Source organism: Ceratina calcarata, unplaced genomic scaffold (genome assembly GCF_001652005.2).
Source record: "Ceratina calcarata isolate Rehan_Ccalc_2016 unplaced genomic scaffold, ASM165200v1 scaffold60, whole genome shotgun sequence".
Lineage (NCBI taxonomy): Eukaryota > Metazoa > Arthropoda > Insecta > Hymenoptera > Apidae > Ceratina > Ceratina calcarata.
In genome coordinates, this window is record NW_017177240.1 from 806,725 (window position 1) to 826,679 (window position 19,955).

General features: G+C 44.7%; 1 protein-coding gene across 3 annotated transcripts in view; it reads right to left on the reverse strand.

Annotated features, from left to right (window-relative positions):
- The window catches only part of LOC108629967 (mucin-17), a 212,039-nt gene extending 198,745 nt beyond the window's left edge, over positions 1–13,294 (reverse strand). For 2 of the 3 annotated variants that reach the window (XM_018032978.2, XM_018032979.2), the window contains exons 1-2: positions 12,799–13,294; positions 11,825–12,160 (exon numbers count right to left, since the gene is read on the reverse strand). The gene's annotated coding sequence lies outside the window, so the exon portion shown is untranslated. Of the gene's footprint in view, positions 1–11,824; positions 12,161–12,794 lie in introns of all 3 variants that reach the window. The other variant, XM_018032980.2, reaches the window with a different exon arrangement.
- Between the last annotated feature and the right edge of the window lie 6,661 nt (positions 13,295–19,955).

Consider the following 19,955-nt stretch of genomic DNA (forward strand, 5'->3'; position numbering starts at 1 on the left):
TAAAATTGAAGCCGCAGTTTATCGATGAGAAACTCAGACGAACACGTTTCAATAATGGATTCCAATGACTCACGGTACTTTGTTAGTGTAATAACCGAGTGAAAAAAAAGTACACGAGTGTAACGCGTTGTAATAAGGGTTTCCATAAATTCAGCGTGCGTACTTCAAATTTTACCCCTTTCATCGGTTTCGCTTCAGCGGCCCGCGCATCCTCGACTCGCCACGCGTTTTTTATCGTTCCGTTCGATCGTTTCCACCCTCTCGCCCACGATATTCATTTATTTAGTCCTTTTCTCTCCGACCGATTCTCCCGTGTTTCGGATTACCTTTTACACCGCACTTTTATTTATTGAAGCGACACGTCGGCCGGAAAATATCGATCGCGATACGCGTGCAACGTGTTTCAACAAAGAAACGCACTGTGAAACGAAATAGGAGAAGCGAGGGGAAAACGAGGGATACAGGTGGAGAATAAGAGAGACAACGTGACAACTTATAAAGTCATTGGCATGATGAACGCATTACATTCGTTCCTAGTCAGCGACGTGTCAGTCGTCGTAATAATTCCCAAAGGGAGGCACGAAGCTGAAAGAAAAGGCAGACGGTCCTTCAGCACGGAGGAATTTAAAGAGGACCAGCCGGAGACGAGAAGGGACGAGACGGGCCAGAGAGGAGCCGTATTTGCATTTACATTGCCGCGCTCAAATCGTCGAAAAGGAGAGCGTGGAATAAAGGAAGCAAGCAGGTACCGGGGAAAGAACTTTATCACGCCGTGAAATCGATTTTTCCGTACGCGTTCTTGTTCTCCTGCGAATACGCGGAAAAACAAAACTAGATACCGTTCTTTTTGTGGCTTCTCAATTTACTAGCAGTCGACCCGTTGACTTTCAAGTGATAATGCATTAATTCGAACGTAGCACAGATCTTATTTCAACGAAACTAGTTCCGTGTTTCACAATAGAAAAGAAAAAGAAAATAAGTTTAATCCTTTCAAGTACATCGACGCCTCGAGAACGAAGCCATATACACACCGTGACTGTCTTTAAAACACGAGCCCGAGACACTTGTTGTGGCAAGGTGAAGCGGCAAAAAACTAGACGACGAGGGAACGAAAAAAGGAAGGGTACGAAGAAAGACTGAAACCAAGTTCTACTAGACGAGGAGACGGACGCGTTTAGAAGGCAACAAAACTGGGGAGAACCCTCGCCACTGTAACTCCTGCCATTATTGCGGAGAAGCTGTCGCACGAACGAAGACGAAATACGAGGAAACCGAAAGGTCGCTGTGTACGAGAGAACGGCTACGGATCTGGCTCAGACAGAGAAAGGAGAGCTCCAGGCAAGTTACGAGGGTAGATACGAGGGAGCGAGATTCCAGGGGGCTGGTATGCAACCAACGGACCAGCGAAATTAAAAGCGAAAGCAAAAATTGAAACGCGTCTTTCTCCTTTTTCGTTTCTACAATATCATTTTCTATTTCAACCTCTCTGAATGTTCGTGAATTATTCAAAGTTTAGGGACGCGGTTAAGCGAGTAAATCGTTTAATTGGTCGCGGCGTAACCCAGAAGAGAAAATTGAATTCGTCCGACTTTTTAGTAGGCGAAACTTAGGTACCTTTTGGCGTTTGTGGTGACAGTTGCTTGTGCAACGTCCCGAGGCTGAGTTAAGCGAGATCTCGGCTATAAAACAACGATTCATTCAAAAAGAAAGAGTTCCGAGTTTTTCTCTTCCTTTCATTCGTTCCCATTCCTTTTTTTCTACAAGTACCGCGACCTACGCTATATTTTCTAATGCGATGCTCAATACATTTTAATCAGTGCTGAAATATTGAAATGTATACGGTCGTAATTATAGTCGTAGGAAATAAGGCGGCCGGTTTCAAAGCGTATGTCACAGCACCTGGAGCGATCGATTGTCGACTCTTGATCCCATTATCGCGCGACAGTACGATTTCGTGCACGTCCGTATCTCATTAACCGGGAAAGAACGATAAAGTTAGATAACGTTTAATCAGCGGTCAGCGGAACGTTTAAGTAAACGACTTAACAAGGTCCTTCTTTCTCCCACTCTGGACACGCCAACCGAGATTAGCTTCGGATTTTAGCTTCCTACCGAGTCGTGGCGAAACACAACGGCCGATACGATCAAGTTCGCCAGACACGCGGTACGAATCAGTGATAACTCCGTTATCGGGCCGTCCTCGTTTTAATGCCTGTCCCCTTTCCGATTCCTAAGCGAAACGTTAATGAGCGAATTCACGCTCGATTATTAAACTTTGTTTCCGGGACGGTTTGCACGAATAAACAGAGAGAAGCTCCCGGCGCCTCGACGAGGCTAATTAATACCGAGCCGAGGCGAGAATATTTAGAAGACATTCGAGGAACACGAATTTCGGGTACGTATGCACGTAGTCGAATCGCATGCATACGTTGCTTGCCAAGACAGAAATTATTACTTTCGCGAATTTGCACGCGACCTGTGTTCCAACGACGTTCCTAAACAGCGCCGGTGTATCCCATTAGCGGGGAATATCGAGCCGTGCTGATAAATTTTCCGGATTATTAGATACACTCCGAAGCAAGATAACTTTTCCCATTTCGTACTACATTTACCTTGTAAAACAACTGAATCATAATCAAAGACGATCTTCTGATATCTGATAACCATAATCTCACTCGAATTCCGCAAAAGCTAATCGTTGTGTCCCAACCAGCTCTCTAATTTCCGTGAGAACTATACGTGATTCATCGAGATTAGAAACGCGCTAACCGGAATAATAGAAAACTTACTAATAGAGCGAATAACAGTTCGTTAAGCCAATTGCACGACGAATAGAAAAGAACGGAGGGCGATGGAGGTGGACTGGGGGAAGCGAAAAGGGAAGCTGGTGGACGGACGGTGAAAAGCGGGCAAAAAGAGAGACACGCCGACTCAAAGGACTCGATCGTGTGGCAAGGACTGCTCGTTAAACTGGAAAACAAACTACAGAGGACTGGCCAGGACGAAGCTCGTGCACGGAGAAAAGCCGAAACGATATCGTGCCGCGCGTGATTTTCCTTTTGTCTTTTTTTCTGCACCATGCGAGCTTCGGATCGCGATACGGTATCGATGCATCGCGCTTTGTATTACCTTACAAAGTGATTTCAATTAGGACGCCGATTTCCGAGATACATATCATTAAATGGAAAATGTTCCTCCGTCCCTTTCCTCACGCTAAGCAATTACACATAACGATACGTAACGTAATGAGTATAATCAATATTAGGAGCAGTACGGTATCAATTAAAATAGCGATTTTCAAGATACATATGATTAAACGAAAATGTTCCTTCGCTTCACCCTTTTCGCACGCTAAGCAATTACGCGCCAGATATAAAAACGTAATCAACGGGATTAGTATGAAAAGCGTTGGAACGAACATAAAACTGGTTGTGACTTCTGGCTGTGTAAATAAACTGATCGGTTAGCGCGATTATTAGGATTCAAAGAAAGATTTCACGGGCACCAAGTCGCTGAGATACCGCTTAATTCCAACAAATCGTTCCCCGACGGAGCTGCGAGTGTGAATATGGACGAGGAAACGAAAAGGGAGAGCACGGGGCCGACGGTAAGATGGGCTGAGATAGCGCGGAACAGAGAATGGAATGGGCACCGACTCCACGGAGGAATAACCTTATTTACCGAAGGACCCGCGATTATCCTCTCCCTCTTCCTCCCTCTCGAGGCGCATCTCTTATCCTACCACCGGCCGGCTCTCTTTTACTCCCTTAAGCGCGGTGATAAATTGCGGTAGCATTGCAGACGTATAAACAAATCTCGACGCTTTTCTCTATCTCCGCGTCGGCCACATTTTTATCTCCCCCAGGCAACGTCTCCGCTTTCCCAAATTTGTGACTCGAAATCGAAACCGATTCATCTCGCGTGCCCAATTCGTGTCAGTCGTTATGGTTATGCATCGATCGATGCCCTCGCGGCACGAGGGGAAAGTTTTTTGTCCGGGACGCATCGGTCAGACTTTCACGCGTCGGATCGTCCGTGTCGAGCCGAGAAGCGAAGACTGGATAATTGGAGGAAACGAAAATATGTTAATAATTAAAAGGTCCTCTTTACAGAAGGTTGAAAGCCGGGGTAAATATCAGAGATCGATTATATCCTGGATTGAAAATAGCGTCGTATCTATTTTTATCGGAATAACAATGCCAGAAGAAATCGATAATGCGAATAAGTAATCTGAGGAAATGAAGCGACACGAGGAACAGCGTTTTTTTTTTTTAAATCATGCGGAATTATGTAAAATTAATCGAAGACTTAACGAGCATTCACACTCGTCGACAAAATCATAAATTGAAATTACTTTCGTCGAGTATAATTTTCCGCGAATACCGCGGGCTGGAAACTCGTCAGTTTTTCCGGAGGTTGGACCGCTCCGCTGGGAAGGTTTTCCACGGTCGACGAATCCTTTATTGCGACGGTTTGTCCTGCCATACCGCGTTCCCTACCCGACCGCCGACCCTTCTCTCTGCCGCCCTCGGAATCGCCCGACAAGCAGGATTATAGCGCCGGAAATATCAATGGTCTCTCTTTTATCCTTTGCCCGGAGTACCTGCCCGCTTTATTTTTGTTCTTTTTCTCCCCAGACTACGACCAATAGAATTATGCTCGTTGCCAAGCCCCCAATCCTATCGCTTAATATTATAAAATGACGAACCACTACCTCCGTGGTAGTGCGCGTTTAATTCCTCTGAATTTAATGAACGTAACCGAACACTGTCGCAGCCGACCGTTGCTAAACAACGGATGAACTTGATAAAACGGATGTGCTAATGCTTACAAAGGTCGAAATTCCACGAAACGCAGCGGCTGTCGCGTCATTGGCACTTCAGAGACGTTATCTATTTTGAGTCGCTATCTAATCGTTAATTCTAGCGATCCTTAACGCAGTCCGTTTTCAAGTCGATAGATACTCGCAGTTCACGGTAAACGTACTATCTATTACGAACCAACGAGACCTTGTGTTTCGGCAACGTCACGGTTACCTCTCATAGCAAAATAATTTTATACAAACGTACCGTCAATAAACTACGAATACAAATTCATGTACGTCAGACGTTGTTCAACGTCGAGCAAGCCAAAGTCCTCTGATAGCCCCAAGTGAATTAGTACGACGCGCAAGACGATTCGTTTTTCAACTTTAGGTATGTACTTTCACTCGAGAGAACCGGGATGGTTACAAAAACGATTGGCATCCACCCATTGCAATGATTTCTAAATGGTTTTACAATCTGGTTCTGTAGTAAATTTTACTAATGCTATTAAACGGTGGGAGATTCGATGTACGTATATAATCGTGCAACAAATTCGACTTTGGAACAACGATATTTCCTGTATGTTCGTACTCAGCGGGCAAACAGTCTCCCACGACAATATCCTCCTCTTTCATCGAGAGTGACGCAAATACCCTGAAGGATCGCGTTGGAAAGGGACATTGAGTACAGCCCCGTACGTGCGAGTAATACACGTACCGTGCGTGTGTACAGAAAACCGCGCGTATACAGTTCGACGATAAATCTGATAGTTCGATGTCTCCATTTCTCCAACATTCTATTCCTGCGTTCATTTTATTTCACCATTACGGACTATCCTTCGTAACTGATAGCAAGACGCGGAGCTTATATTCCGGCAGCAGCGTTCGAATCGAGAGACGCTGCACCGGTGAAACGTCTGTTACGATGTTCCAGCAAATTTGCATGGATAGCGTTCACGCAAAGGGAGGACCAGCGAACGAGGTATGGGGGGGTGTGGCGGTGGAGAGAAAGCGCGGAGAAAGGGGAGGCGAAACGACGGAGAGAAACGGTTAATGGATTGACACGGTGGATTGCAATTAAGTTAACGACTGAACGCGATTCCTGGATTATTTCTGGTGGCTCGAACGGATTATAAATATCGGAATACGAATTCTGTTAATGCAAACTGACACTGTGCATGTGACGCACTCGCACGATTTAATGTGAACGATGATTTAAACAATGCGAATGCACCCCGTTCGGTCTCAGAACATTTCCAAATCGTCGTCTACCGAAATTCAAAATACTAAACATCAGAGATCATTTTAACTAAAAGATCATACTAAATCATTGAATAAGTCGTAGAATAAATTTATTCATTCATGCTGTTTAAACATTTGTCTATACCGCTCACAATCTGTCCTCTGATTTATGTGAACGGCGATGCATGCTATAATTAATACTAATCTAATTTAACAATTCATTGTTCCAGACGACTAAAAAATACATGTAATCGATACGAAAAGGATGTGATAAATCGATCTCCGATTTGTACCGGGTCGTTCGACGAGAAACGCGAGACGAATCTTTCCAGATTGGATCCGTTCACCCGAGTTCCTGTTTTTTAAGAAATTCCCCGCGAGGCCGCATCGTCGGATCCTAGTTGAGCTTTTCTTGCCCGACTTTCGCGTAATAACCGGAAACGAGAAGCGAGGGCAAAGTGGATCGCATCATAAATCTGCTCTACGCTCAACAATGGAGAACCTTCGTCTCTCTCGTGAGCGCGATCAAAAGAAGTTTCGCAGAACTGGCTACCATTATGATAATCCGTTCGCTATCCCATAAAGGTCGTAAAAAACGTGTCGCGGACTCTGCGTTCCCAGCCTAGACACACTTTTTAGTCGACCCGTGCCCCGTGACGTTATTAATCATTGGTCTGAACCGATGTAAATAAAACAAGTTAATTAACACGTGAAACAAGTACACGTTGTTCAATTTCTAAAACCCGATGATAGAATTTCGTTTCTACGCTCGTATTGTGTAATTCGCATAACGTTGTAGCTCCGCGTCAACGTTTTAACGATTCATTCTCTTCCCGGCGGGTAAAACGCCCGCGTCTCCTTTCCATTCGCACGGAACGGGAAAGTGCATGGGTGAACGTTTGAAATTGTGGGCGTCGGAATCGATAAACGCACCACGATCCACTGCGAGCGGAACATTCGCGTGCGTTTCCTGCATTTTATACACGCGGCGTAAACACCGCGTTTAATCCACGTCGCGTTCATCGAATCGGCAAAAAAAAAGGTTGAGGAGAAAAACGGATCTCCTGAAAACTTTTACTCCTATCTGACACGAGTAAGCAATCGCCCATAAAAAAGAAATTTGACAGACATTAGAGAATCTTCTAATTGGAAAATGAAATTTGATTCTTTCTTCGATTACTCAGTAAAATCTCAGAAATTTTCATTTCCTCTATACTGTTATCTCACTCAATGCGTATCTCATTTATGAACGAACGGACGAACAAACAAGCTCGCATGTTATCCAGTGTTTTCTACATGGGACAAGCGTTAAAATCTGTGATGGTAGAAAGATACCGTTCTCGAACGGTGTATTAACCAGGGAAGCTTCTCGCTACCTGGCCGAACAAGCGAGGGAATAAGTATCTGTGGTCGAAACAGTCTAGGTTGGCTCCGGGCGGATTACCTGGATTCATTTACGCCGAACCGATCGGGTAACCTTCGAGAGCCCGACAGCTACTCAAGGTTAGTGGATACGAGAGAAGAAGAGCCGCTTCAGCGATCTTCTACGAACGCTCCGTGCCGCGGCATGGCACACGACTTGTAACACGTATTATCCAATATATCTACCGTCGCGTCGGCCGCTCCTTCGATTCCACTCTTGATACAAGCAAGGACATCCCGACACTCTTTCCATTGCACTTCGTGAATCATAGTCTCTTTCTCGTCTCTAAGTTATGAGATTATATTATAGATAACGGTTACAAAGGAGGAATATTAGCGGCTTTTGGAAACGGTTGTCGCAATTAAATACGCGGGAGTTAAATTGAAAAAATCCCCTCGGTTACTCGATAAAGTAAATACGAAGGACGTCCGCTTTTCCATTTGCGAATTTATCAAGCATCTGAAATGCGACGCGCGCGCGCTCCGATGCAAAAATTGCTAGGAGAATGAAGATATACGTTCCGGTACGAGCGTATGTACGTACATTCGAAAAAGGATCCTTGGTCGCGTGTTCAGCATTACTCGGGCTAAGCCGACGAGATTTATATCGTAAGCTGCGAGATGTCTTTGTCATAGGAACTCATTCTTACCGCAAGATCAATATATGTAGCTTCGTCTCCCGTACACGTATTATTTTTTTTGCGTTTATCCACACGAGATAAACTCCAAACTTCTGAAAACCAAAGATAAACGATGAGCACATAAAACTCACAAATTCCGATCTCCAACTGGTTGAAAAATTGAAAACTGCCGACGTAACGAGCATCAGTTCTTACAATGATAAAAACTTGAGCGTGATCGAAAATCTGACGATTATTCCCTATTGGTTCCGAGTCGAAACGAGGAGAGTCACCTGAAAAGCCGACAAAGCTCGCGGGATAAAAATCCGGCGTCGAAAGGGAACGTCATTAACGTTTGCCATCTCGGTCACAATTTTTTTTTCTTTGTGGGACTTTACGAGGATACTACGCCGCACAGGGAACCGTTCCATTGTGCCAGCGTATACGTATAATAAAAGATTACAAAGGTCAGCGAACATTCGAGAAACCCGGTTCTCCCTTTGTGAATGAACTAGACGAGAAAGAGGGGGCCGAGGGGGATGGGGTGGTATTTTTCAGACGCCAGAAAAATGTCCTCACAATCTGCGAGCAGGTGCTGAGAATGGAACCTGCCTTTTCAGACGAACGAACCTCAGACGCAATGTCACGAACAGTCCGTGTGCATTCGTATCCATGTTAGAATCGTTCACATCCTGTCGGAACAGAGTTAATACACCGCTATTTCTGTCGAACGTTTCGCAACATACGATCCGAGTCTCCTCTCGTCCGACGACAAGAGGCTCGGCGAAACGAGACTCCAATTATTCCCAGCGGAAAGTGTATTAAGGTTCTCCTACCGCCGAGGAATTAATCACGGGGGTATACGATAAAAATGCAAGGTTAACGTCATTCGTGGCTGTATGCGATAGATAAGAGACGCGCGGCTCGTTTCAATCGCATTCACACATACGCAGACGCAGCGTGACGACTAGAAGCTATCTTTAATGACGTTCGTAATAGGGCCTTTCGCGACCCGTTGTTCGCGCTCCGTTTAAATCATTACATATTTAGCTTTTACGAGTTCAAAAACAACTAAAAACAGATTGAAAAAGCTAAGAAAGAAACAATGAACGCGCGAGCTTGAGAAGAGGGCAATAAATATCGCAGCACGAGCTCCGATGACGCAAGGCAAATTAGGCCATTCGATTCACCGCCGCACGTATAATGCGATGGGTGCTGAAAGCACAGTCTCCTAACGAAGAAACGATATGGTTGATAACTCGGTAATTTCGCGGACTCTGTTACACGCCGTTTTATAGCTCCCGGTCGATCCGTGCACGGAGATTCATGAAAGGAACGAAGAGGATAGACCGCGGGGAACGAATAACGAGGTTACCGGGACGTCCCACAATTAATTTGCTTATAAACGGTTGCGTTCTACGAATAATTATTCAAAGTCGCAGCTTCTGTCTCTACAAAGTGCAACCGTTTAAAGGGTTCAATAACGAATCGACGATATTATAGTAAAATAGAATTGCTCGAGGGAGATGCATCGTGCTTTTAGTCAATCATTCTCGTCTGTGTAGTTATTGAACATAATGTTTCATCCTGATACAGTATATCGCAAATTGAAAAACCATTTCCTTTAGCGGAGTATCGAATCTGAATATACTTTCCCATTACGCTCCTATCATGTACATTCGTATTAAAATTTTTGATTTTAAAAGAACAATTGCAAGTAATTTTTTCTCAAAGCGAAAGTCGAATAATAATGTGTCGCTCCGAGGGAGCCGAAAAGCAATCGATGTCGATTGAAGAGCACACGGTTCATTAAAATACAATTAAAAAGAAAGTATGCACGGTCGATTGTCTGAGCGGTTTAACCGCTTCTAACGTTCGCGCCCCGCGCGTCGTTAAAACTTGCGCTCATCGTGGGCGAGGAAACAAAAACCGCTGAAGTACGACACGGGTTTCTCGGTACGTAAAACAGTTAAAAGTTCCTTTCGCATTTAATTACACATTCTGGAACTGGCGGCTACGAGCGGCACGGTATCGGGGGACCCTTCAATTTCATCTCATTTCTATGCAGACTCTTCAAACATGCGCGCGCGACAGAATCCGATCCTATTCATCGGTACCGTTCGCGCCTTATCTTTTTTGCATGTTTTACGCTTTAATGAAAATTTCCCGTTACCACGAATTTTACGACCGCACTCGATTATACGTTCGGCGAACGTTTCCCCTTAATTGTTCCCACGGATCGAATGTATGCATTACCGAATTTTAATTTCGAACACCGCTCAACCATCGAAACAGGAACCATTCGCCAATATATAATTTCTCGGGAAAATTATATATATTAAGTTTAAGTCGAGCCTGATTAAGTGAAGAAAACAATTAAACGGGTGCATATCCGATCGCAGTAAATGATGGTCAAGCGACTGCATAAGAAAAAACAATTGCGATTGAATTCATAACTGTGTAACGACTTCGAGAGGTCAACTTCCCGATGAGCGTGTCGCGATTCCGACACACTGATGATATTGCACTTGTCGGAAATAATTCTCTGATAAAGAACCGATACAAAACGTAAACAACGAGGAAAAAAAGAATCTGAGACGACTTTTCGAAGTTTCGCTTCCACAGCGGAACATTCTTTTCTCGATAAGATAACATTTCCGCGCGAAGAATTTTAAATAGATCGTCGAACTGGTATCTAGAGAGATTCCGCAGCCACGTTCCATTCGTATTGAACGGGACGATTTTAAAATATCACGTTAAGTGTGAAACGTAGGCAATTGGACAAAGAAAAAAGTCGAACAATAAATAAACCCATTAACAAATGAACCTCTCGATGGATATACATAGTCATCCTTTTATCCACGTATTTATACGCTATGATAATCTCGAGCACGTATCGTCACAGACGATATTTATCGCCTCTAATGCGCCTTTTAAAGTGGCCGTGTGATTGCGTTTCAACGTTCTCTATAAAAGAGCTAATCTCGAGAACAATGAGACGATTTCACTTTGTCATGGTTTCCGAATAGGTCAACATTTTCGCGGGACGATTTAGTTTCGCTCGCAATACGTAAGAAAAAAGAAAGAACGGGGAAAAAAGAAAATACAAGAGCAACAACACAGTCGATCGACGCTGAAGGGGGAGAAATACGAAGTCAACGTTTCCCGGGAAAGAATAAGTACGCTAGCAAAAATCCGGAAGAAAATCTGTTTGTAAACAGTTCAGAATTCGCGCGAGAAAAGTCATCCGAGTGGAATTTATAACGGTGGCCAAATATTCGGGATTTGCGACTGCTGCCAAGAAACCGCATCGAAGCCAATTCAATTCACCTGCAGATCGTAGCTTAATTATTATTATCTGCGACACTGTCTGTATCTCGTAAACGCGATTAAAGACGATGAACAAAAAAGTCGTCGATTTTAACTTCGCTTCGGATACTCAAACGGAGTATTACGACGAAACGAGAACGCGTCCGCGATGTACGAATACGTTGATGACGCAATTATTTGGTCTATAGTTCGAGTTGTGATTACGCACGACAAAAGTCTCGGAATCTGCGAAGTCTGTGCAAAGATGGATGATAGAAAAGTAAATGTAGGCGAGATCGCGGGACAACTCGTAGAAAATAACGAAATGGTTGGCGGATAGCACTCGCGGATAAGGACGTGACGAGACCCGGCCTCGTATCGATCGCAATCAAGAGAGTAACGTTTAAGACAGTATTTTAGTACTTACATAAATTGTGAGCCGCGATGTTGCGCTCCGTCGGCAGGACGCTGGGTAGTGTATAGTATATCCAATAATCCACAGAGAATAGGGTACTGAACACTTATAAAACATTCACTTTTTCCTTTTCGTTGTAAATCACTGATCTGAATCACACTTGAAAACAGTCGCACCACTTGGAGGTTTGAACCTCGACACGAAACACCACAAAACAATTGACTCGATGAAGAGTACTGCTCGACAACGAAGTTGGTTGAATAGCACCGATTTGCAATGTCTGTGCGTAGGTACGTCGTGTGCTGGCTGGTTGATGGGCAAACGTATCCGGTTGAAGGAGACTCCTTACTGGAAAATCACGAACGTTACTCTATCCGATTGCATTCGTAACGTAGTCGGACGGGTACTGACGTGGTCGCGGGACGGGCGCGCGCTTTACTCCGCGAACTTGGTCGAATCGAAACTAAATCTCGTATCGAATCGGAGTAGCTCGGTGCAATCGAAACGAACCGCGACACGACGACGGGAGGCACCGCGAAAATCGAATGTAACACTCCGATTGAGATATCGGTTCGTCGCGCGTAAAAGACGGAAAAGCAATGCAGGGCACAAAATCAACGCAGAGCCACTGGTAACCAGACCGAAAATGACCGATCGGCCGATCCGATGGAACACGAGCACGCACGAGTACGCGACGTACTACACATCGACACAATGATCGAAGATTCCAACCGAGAAACAACCGAGAAGGACAGAAACCGAACACGGATTACATATAGAGCGCACGCGCGCGTATCTAACGCGCTTTCGTTACGTAAAAGAAGTGCGCGTTGGTTGAACGTCAACACAACATCGTCGGGATGGTACACACTTCTCGCGGGCCTGGGTAAAAGGCGTACAGAGAAAGAGGGAACGCGAGGAATAAGTAGTCGGCGGAACCGGGTATATTTTACCGCGGACGCGAAAGGCACCGTGTGCTAACCTACTTCTCCTTCCGTTGACTGAAACTCTTCGCACCAGCAACGACGATGACGACGACAAACGGCGAGACCCACACACGGGGCGGTATGGGTGCACAGTACACGCGGGCTCGTTGTCTCTCCTCCTCTCCTCCCCGCACGCGGTCCCCGAACACGCTTCTTCTTCCTTCGGCTCCGCTGTTTGTGTCACCCGCGACACCGCGAAAACCAGAAAACAAACAACTGCCGTCGAGGACTGGCGTCTTGTTTGTAGGAAACCTCGGCTCTTTTTCACTGGGCGGAACTCGTTGTCGTTGCGGGAGAAAAGGGGGACACAGAGGAAGAACGAGGTACACACATACACAACACGGTGGCGCGCTCGCGCGCGTGCCTACGAGAGGGAATGAGAGAAAGAGAGAAGGAGAAAGAGAGAAAGAGAGAGAGACAGCGCGGCAAAACGACACAATCCGACTACGACGGAGGTCCGACTCGAACTGAGCGCCGAGCGAGCGGCTGATCGAGGCCGACGTCGGCCGACTCGGCCGAACCGAGGCGCTCGCCGATAGCGCGCTCCTTCCCTACCTCTCTTACTCCCGTCATTCCCTTCTCTATCCTTCCCTCCTATACCTTTCATCCCTCTCGCCCCCGTTCACCGCCTCTCGCCACGGCTTCACAGCCGCCCGCCACCCTCTTGCCTCTTGCTCTTCCCTCTCTCGAACTCACGGCCCGCCGCCGCCGTCGCGCCGTCCTCACCGACGCGCTCTCCTCTCTTCTCGTCTTCTCTCCTCTCCTCTCCATATAGTCCACGCGTTGCTCGGTCTCGCGCGTTCCCGCTCTTTCCCCTCTCAAACAAGCTCGCCGTCCTCAGTCCTCACCGTGCCTCGTCGCTCCCTCCCGATCTCGTCCCACCAAACTTTCCGACACACCGGTATATGTATAACTTATCGGAATTTACTCGTTACTCCGAATTCGTGAAAGACCGCGTGCACCGCGGTAATATCGCGCGCAAGAATAGTCGATAAACGCGAACGAGGGATTTCGGAAGAAACGCAAGAATAGCATCCCGTCGCCTCTTACAGATTTAAGCAACGTTCTCCGTTCTCGGAAATCATCTATCGGATGATGATTGTCATCAACCGAATCGGAACGTAAACTGTTGTGCGTGCCGTGCGGATTAAAATCTCTTCCCCTTTCGAAATTGCTTTAATAACCGAGACGAGCCGGCACGTTGTGGTGTCGTTTTGGAGCAAGAACGTAATATCAACCATTTAAAGCCCATTCGATTTCAATCAGCGCGATGCGAAACATCGATAATCGTCGGGTATGTTGTCGTCGGCCGAGAAATTACAGCAAGAAGTTACGGTGAAAGGCTACCGCGATGTTTAACGCTTACCGAGAAAATTGTCCAGGGAATCGGCGGAGGTTCGGTCAGGAATACTAATCTTGCACCCGTTGCACGCTCGTGTCTCCTACTTGCCTCGGAATGATACGATAAACGATACAAGGCGGAGATACGTTATTACACGGGTATATCATGAGATATATAGTGTGTAACAGCAAAGAGGAGATGAAAAGTGACTGCTAACGGAGCCGACAAAAGGTAAGCGTGCATTGGCATTATCCCGGAGCGATGCTCATACACACTACTAGAAAATATGTAAATACGGCATTAATTTAACTAGCCGTGAAGCAACGAAATTGCTGGGACACATGTTGACAGCTTAACGTGGCTCGCACGCTTCTGTTCCAAATTGCATTTAATTATAATTTATCTAGATTCGAGAAAGGAAGCGGTTTAACATTCCTCATTCCTGTCTGTAATCACAGCTAATTAGATGTTACAGTTGCTTCGTCTATTAAAAGTTTCATCTTCGAATGAATGCGAATTATAACGTCGTCAACATGTGTACCACGAATTTCTGTACATGTTGCGAATTAATATGCACGTCGCGTGTAAATTTCGCCTGTATAAAATATCACGGACGTCGTGAATTACAAAAACTATCGAATCGGGAAACATTGGAAGGTGTCCAAAAAATGGGATCATTACTTTGCCGTGGCTCCTGTTTGCTTCTGGAAACTATCCAGAAGACGTATAGCATTAGCGTGTACATAATATCGTCAGGAGTCTCTACTTTAAAAAAGAGCTGGAACCAAATTAGCACCATTGTGCCATTTTGTTCCATTGCACAAGATGCTTAAGTATACGCAGTAACGAGCAATTAAAAACATTACCGCAGTCCTAGGCCTTTGTTCTCGTAAAAAAAAAAGTTTACCCGTCCCGAAGACAATACGTGTACATGTGTACGACGCGGGACAGCTTAAATTACACGACACTAAAATCTATGCCGGTGCTCCTGCGTAATTGTGTCGAGATCAGTAAATTAAACGTTACACATGCCTTTTTTTAAAAGCATGACTGTCAGCGGTGCTGAGGCACAAACACGCGCAGCAACAAAATATGGAACCGAATTCCAGTTAGAATTGAATTCGTAGATATACAAAGAATTCGTGGAGACATTAAGTAATCTTTGACTTACGACAGTACCCGACGAGTTTTCAACGTCGAGCTTGTTAACAGGGCGAACGGATAGAGACAGCGCGACGTTAATCACTCGGATCGTTGGCTGTCCGTCTCGCGTCATCTTCGATCCTGTAGGAAGACGACGATTTCGAATAACGCCTGGGTAAGGACGCGCGAATGAACTGGCACTTCTCCAAAGTGGAAATTTCACGCGAAGATTACCGGCGGAAGTGCGGACAAGCAGCTCGTATCCCTCTAAGCGCCGCTTAAAGATGAGTCATTTCGCTAAAGCGAAACACTTACGAGTTCGTCTTCGTTCCGCGACTACCGCGAACGAACCGAGAAACTCGAACCGACCATTTGATTAAGCGATAAATAACGAGTTTAAAGAGGCAGCAAATAAAAAGAGACCTCGTAAAAACAGGCACATATCGTAAAGTCTCGTCTTCGAATGTGTTATCTCTACACCTGTGAACCAGCGCGTTTATCGTATCATAATTAGTTAATTGATGTAGAGTTATTCGAACGTTGCACGGGTATTTATCGGAACGTTGAACCTGATGTATATAGTTGCAAAGTTTATCGGGAACTGTTACAGAGGACGGCGATCAGCCGGAGCCAATTACCATGTTCGACGATGTAGCAACGTGGATAAACGGCGTATTCTATGGAACGCGCAAGAAGATAGTGAAAAAGCGAACGGAATACAAAATGTAGGTCGCGACCCAAATCATTCTCCCCCGGCCTCCGTTTGAATCTTTCGCAATGCATGAAAGTGCCCAAAGCGTGCGGTGCTCTCACACCTGGCGAACGCGTGCTGTTTCGCCGTGAGCTTTCCACGTTTTCTGCAATTGAATTTCGAGCCAGGCTGAAATAAAACCACCGTGCACCAGACACGCCGCCGCTAGATGCACGTGTATTCCCTGTCGGTGCTTAAACTTAGATATTTCATGCTACCAGGACGTCGATTCTTATCCGGTCTACTATTTTATTCCATTAGACTGGATTTTATTATATCCTCGCGATAACATTTCCAACGATTTATTAGCTGTCAAAATGCTGCGTTAGATTCTATTGCCAGTAGCGGACGATTATATAAGAATTAAATTACAGATATTGAATCCGTTCGCTTGACAGAATGATTTGGCATAATGAACTCAGAACGCGTCCCCTTTATTTTCGATGTATGACTACTACGTTTACGTACGTTTCGTGGAATGCATGGATCATCGAGAGACGAACGAACTCATTACTCAGGCGACTGACTCGCCAGGTTCCCGTGCATATTCCTATACGGGACTGATCACGTGCCCTCGGGCGGTGTTTTCCGAACGAGGCTAGAGGAAATTTCTGCCGGCAGCCTTGAAAGTGCACTTGATTCGCGAGCTGGAGCGCGTGCCCCGTAAACGCGTGAACCGCTTGAACCGACACGGTGAGAAAGGGACCAGCGGCTCGGTCCGGTCGCTCTTTCGATCTCTCGTCGTCAGCCACGCACTCGTGTATATATAATGCACCGCGGCAACGATCCACGCGTGCACACAGGCCGTGCATCGGACGGTTGCAGCGTTGCAACGCGGATTGTACGCGTTGTTGCCAAGCCACGCATCGAATCAACCGGCATTCTCATAGAGAACCACGGGACCGCGCACTCTCAGCCTTCAAACTTCGCGACCACGCGAAAACAGCGAGTGCCTGTACCATTTGCGAAATGTGACTCCGATCTCCTTTCATGTATTTACTCATTACACAGGATTTACAAATAGCTTTTCAAAACGAATAGCAGACACATAAACGAGTTATCTTAAAAATAATACGAAGAGATGAGTTTCGTTGTTGTATGAATAAATTAATAGTTAGAATTGATCATTCGCATTACGATCTTTCATTTAATGGTATTATGAAGTCATACATGAAGAATGACCAGAGCGAAGGAATACGTATCGGATAATATTGTAATTTCGAGCAGTCAGACGATGCGTGGGAATACGTACTACTGGTGGCTGAATGCCAGATCCAGTCCACTGTCGAGGGCCACGTTCACGGTAGTCAACCGTGCTAAATATACGTGTAACTACAATAACTTTTGCAACGTGTATTTCAATCGGATTGTCTCTATAGTTTCTATTCTTCCCCTACTAATCTTTATTTAAACGCTTCCTTTTTGGCGCGCCGTCTTATACATATGTATAGTAGAGCAGTAGAATAGGCAAACCGTAATAATAAGCAGAAATCCCTCGATCCTCGTACCATTAAATATTAACAAATAAATGCGCAAGTCTCGGATCCACGATATGTATTTATCAAGAGATACAACCGGTTGCAAGTAAATTGAAATCTAGAAATGCTTTGGGAATGATAAAACATGCAGCTTTATCGAATTCATCGCTTATAAAAGTAGTAGGTTTTAAGCAAAGATATCTACGAATCGTACGCCAAAACGTTCGGGATGTCTTATCGTGATGTGTCTTAGGTTGAAGTTTTATGGCCAGTGAAAGACCGTAACGAGTTTCGGAACAGCTAGCGAGGATTATGCGCAGGATAGGTCAGTGAGCTGGGTAAGAGGAAACGCACACACTTAGCTATCTTCCGACAAGAACGCGACATAAGATCTTAATTATACAGACCGACGTATAAACAGCACAGGTGTACATTGAAATTGAAGACAATATAAACAGTCGACCTGTTTCATATATCGGATCGCAGATTTTGTATCGAGTTAATGAAACGAACGAATCTTTGCTGAATGTAAGTTCTACGCTTAAATCAGGGTGATAATTCAGAGGTGCGTAAGAAATGCGTATTTGAACAAAGTTTTGCGACGTAAGAGTATTGAGAATATCGAGCAACACGTAACAAGGTGTTAACTCTGAATTGGGCAAATCTTGGTCAAGACAGGTCAAGTCACATATAAACCTGACACTCCAATCGCGATTGCGATTCGTAGAACAGGTCAGTAAGAGCACTGGTGGCACGCGCCCTTGAACCAAGTGCACGACCGTGACTTTATCGAAATAGAGAATATGGATCGCTTATTCGGTATTTCTGACTGGTTTCTGGCACGCTTGTCTACCCATACGTCACATTCTCCGTCACACTTTAATAACATTTGTTACGATTAAGAAAATTACGATTTAAACTGCGTTCGAGTTCAATTTGCAATTCGATAAAAAAAAGTGTTAAAGGAGATAAATGAAATTTCATTAGAATGTAAATTTACAATGTTTCTGAGTTATCTTAGTTTTCAGGGAATGAATAGTCCGACACGTGTCTATGTCCCCGCAGCTATTTTGCATGAAAAATAGCCAAGATTTCGAAAGTTTCGAAATCGTTTTGTTCGATAGTTATCTTTAGGCAGGGTCCGTGTCGTCATTTTGAAGAACTTTCTAGTCAAAGAAAAAATTCCTATTATATTTCAATAGCTGTCACGTATATGCCAACAAGAACGACGTCATTATGTATTGTCGTTATGGTCAAGATGCTGAATCGCATGCTGACAATTTGTCACATCGAGTACTGCTCGTATTATCGCAAGTAGGTATTGAATAATATACTACGTACTTGCAATTTATTTTCTAAACAAACCACCGTCTTAAGCACTCAGATTATTTATTATTACATTTACTTTCTTTCTTAAGTAAAGCATAACACGTGTGTGTAAAACGAAACCGAGTGGTTCGTCGGCATACTTAAACCGGTGATTATCGTTAACATTTCACACGACACGTAAACGAGTGCCGTTATTTATGTAAAACGCTTCGAAGCTCCTCGTATTCACAAGCTGGTAGAGGAAAAGGGTGTACGGAAGGGTAGAGAAAAACGACGGTGACGAGAAACGTGAAAGAGGCAATGGAAAGAGAAAGAGAACCGGTGGACATGGGACAGAAACGAGTTATAGATATCCAGGTCAAACGGCCGAGGAGCGAGCGAATATTTCTTTCACGTCTACTTATCAATCGTCGATAGAGTCTCTCAGCAATAAATGCAAACTCGCGCGAAAAGTTACGTACCGTGAATTACAATTTTCACATTTTCCTCGTGGACGTCGATGGAAAGAGGAACGTATAAAAAGAGACGATACGAAAGCAAGAAGGTAAAAGCGTCTATGCGTTCGTACGTATTCATATCGAGTAACGAGAACAGAATGTAACAAACGATCTGGTAAACTCGATAGGAAACAAATATATAAATCCTTTCACTGCCTTATAGATTTCCGAACGCGTATCGGTATTCATTACATATTTGCTCTCATGATTTTACGAGTGTTTCTTTCGTTCCGCCATTCTCTGGTTTATCGTAATCATTTCGACCGTTCATACCGGGCATATTTATGCTGCAATTAACTCTCGTTAGTGGAAAGCCCATCAAGTACATGACTACACCGGTATATCAGCCACACTACACCGCGGGCTGATTTCGTTACACCGGTACAACGTGCCGCCGCAATCCTCCACTCGGAATTAACAATACAACCATTTTCCAGATACCAGTTTCACTGACGATTCATGTCCAACTTCAGTTAACACAGAAAGTATTATCTTGAAATCACTGGATTCTAAACGGAAGGGTACATACATTTATAAAAGAGTTCCGAGTTAGGAGGAATTAAGGATGTATTGGCTATACAATCAATCCCAAAAGTTTATGTACTTCAGAAAAACGC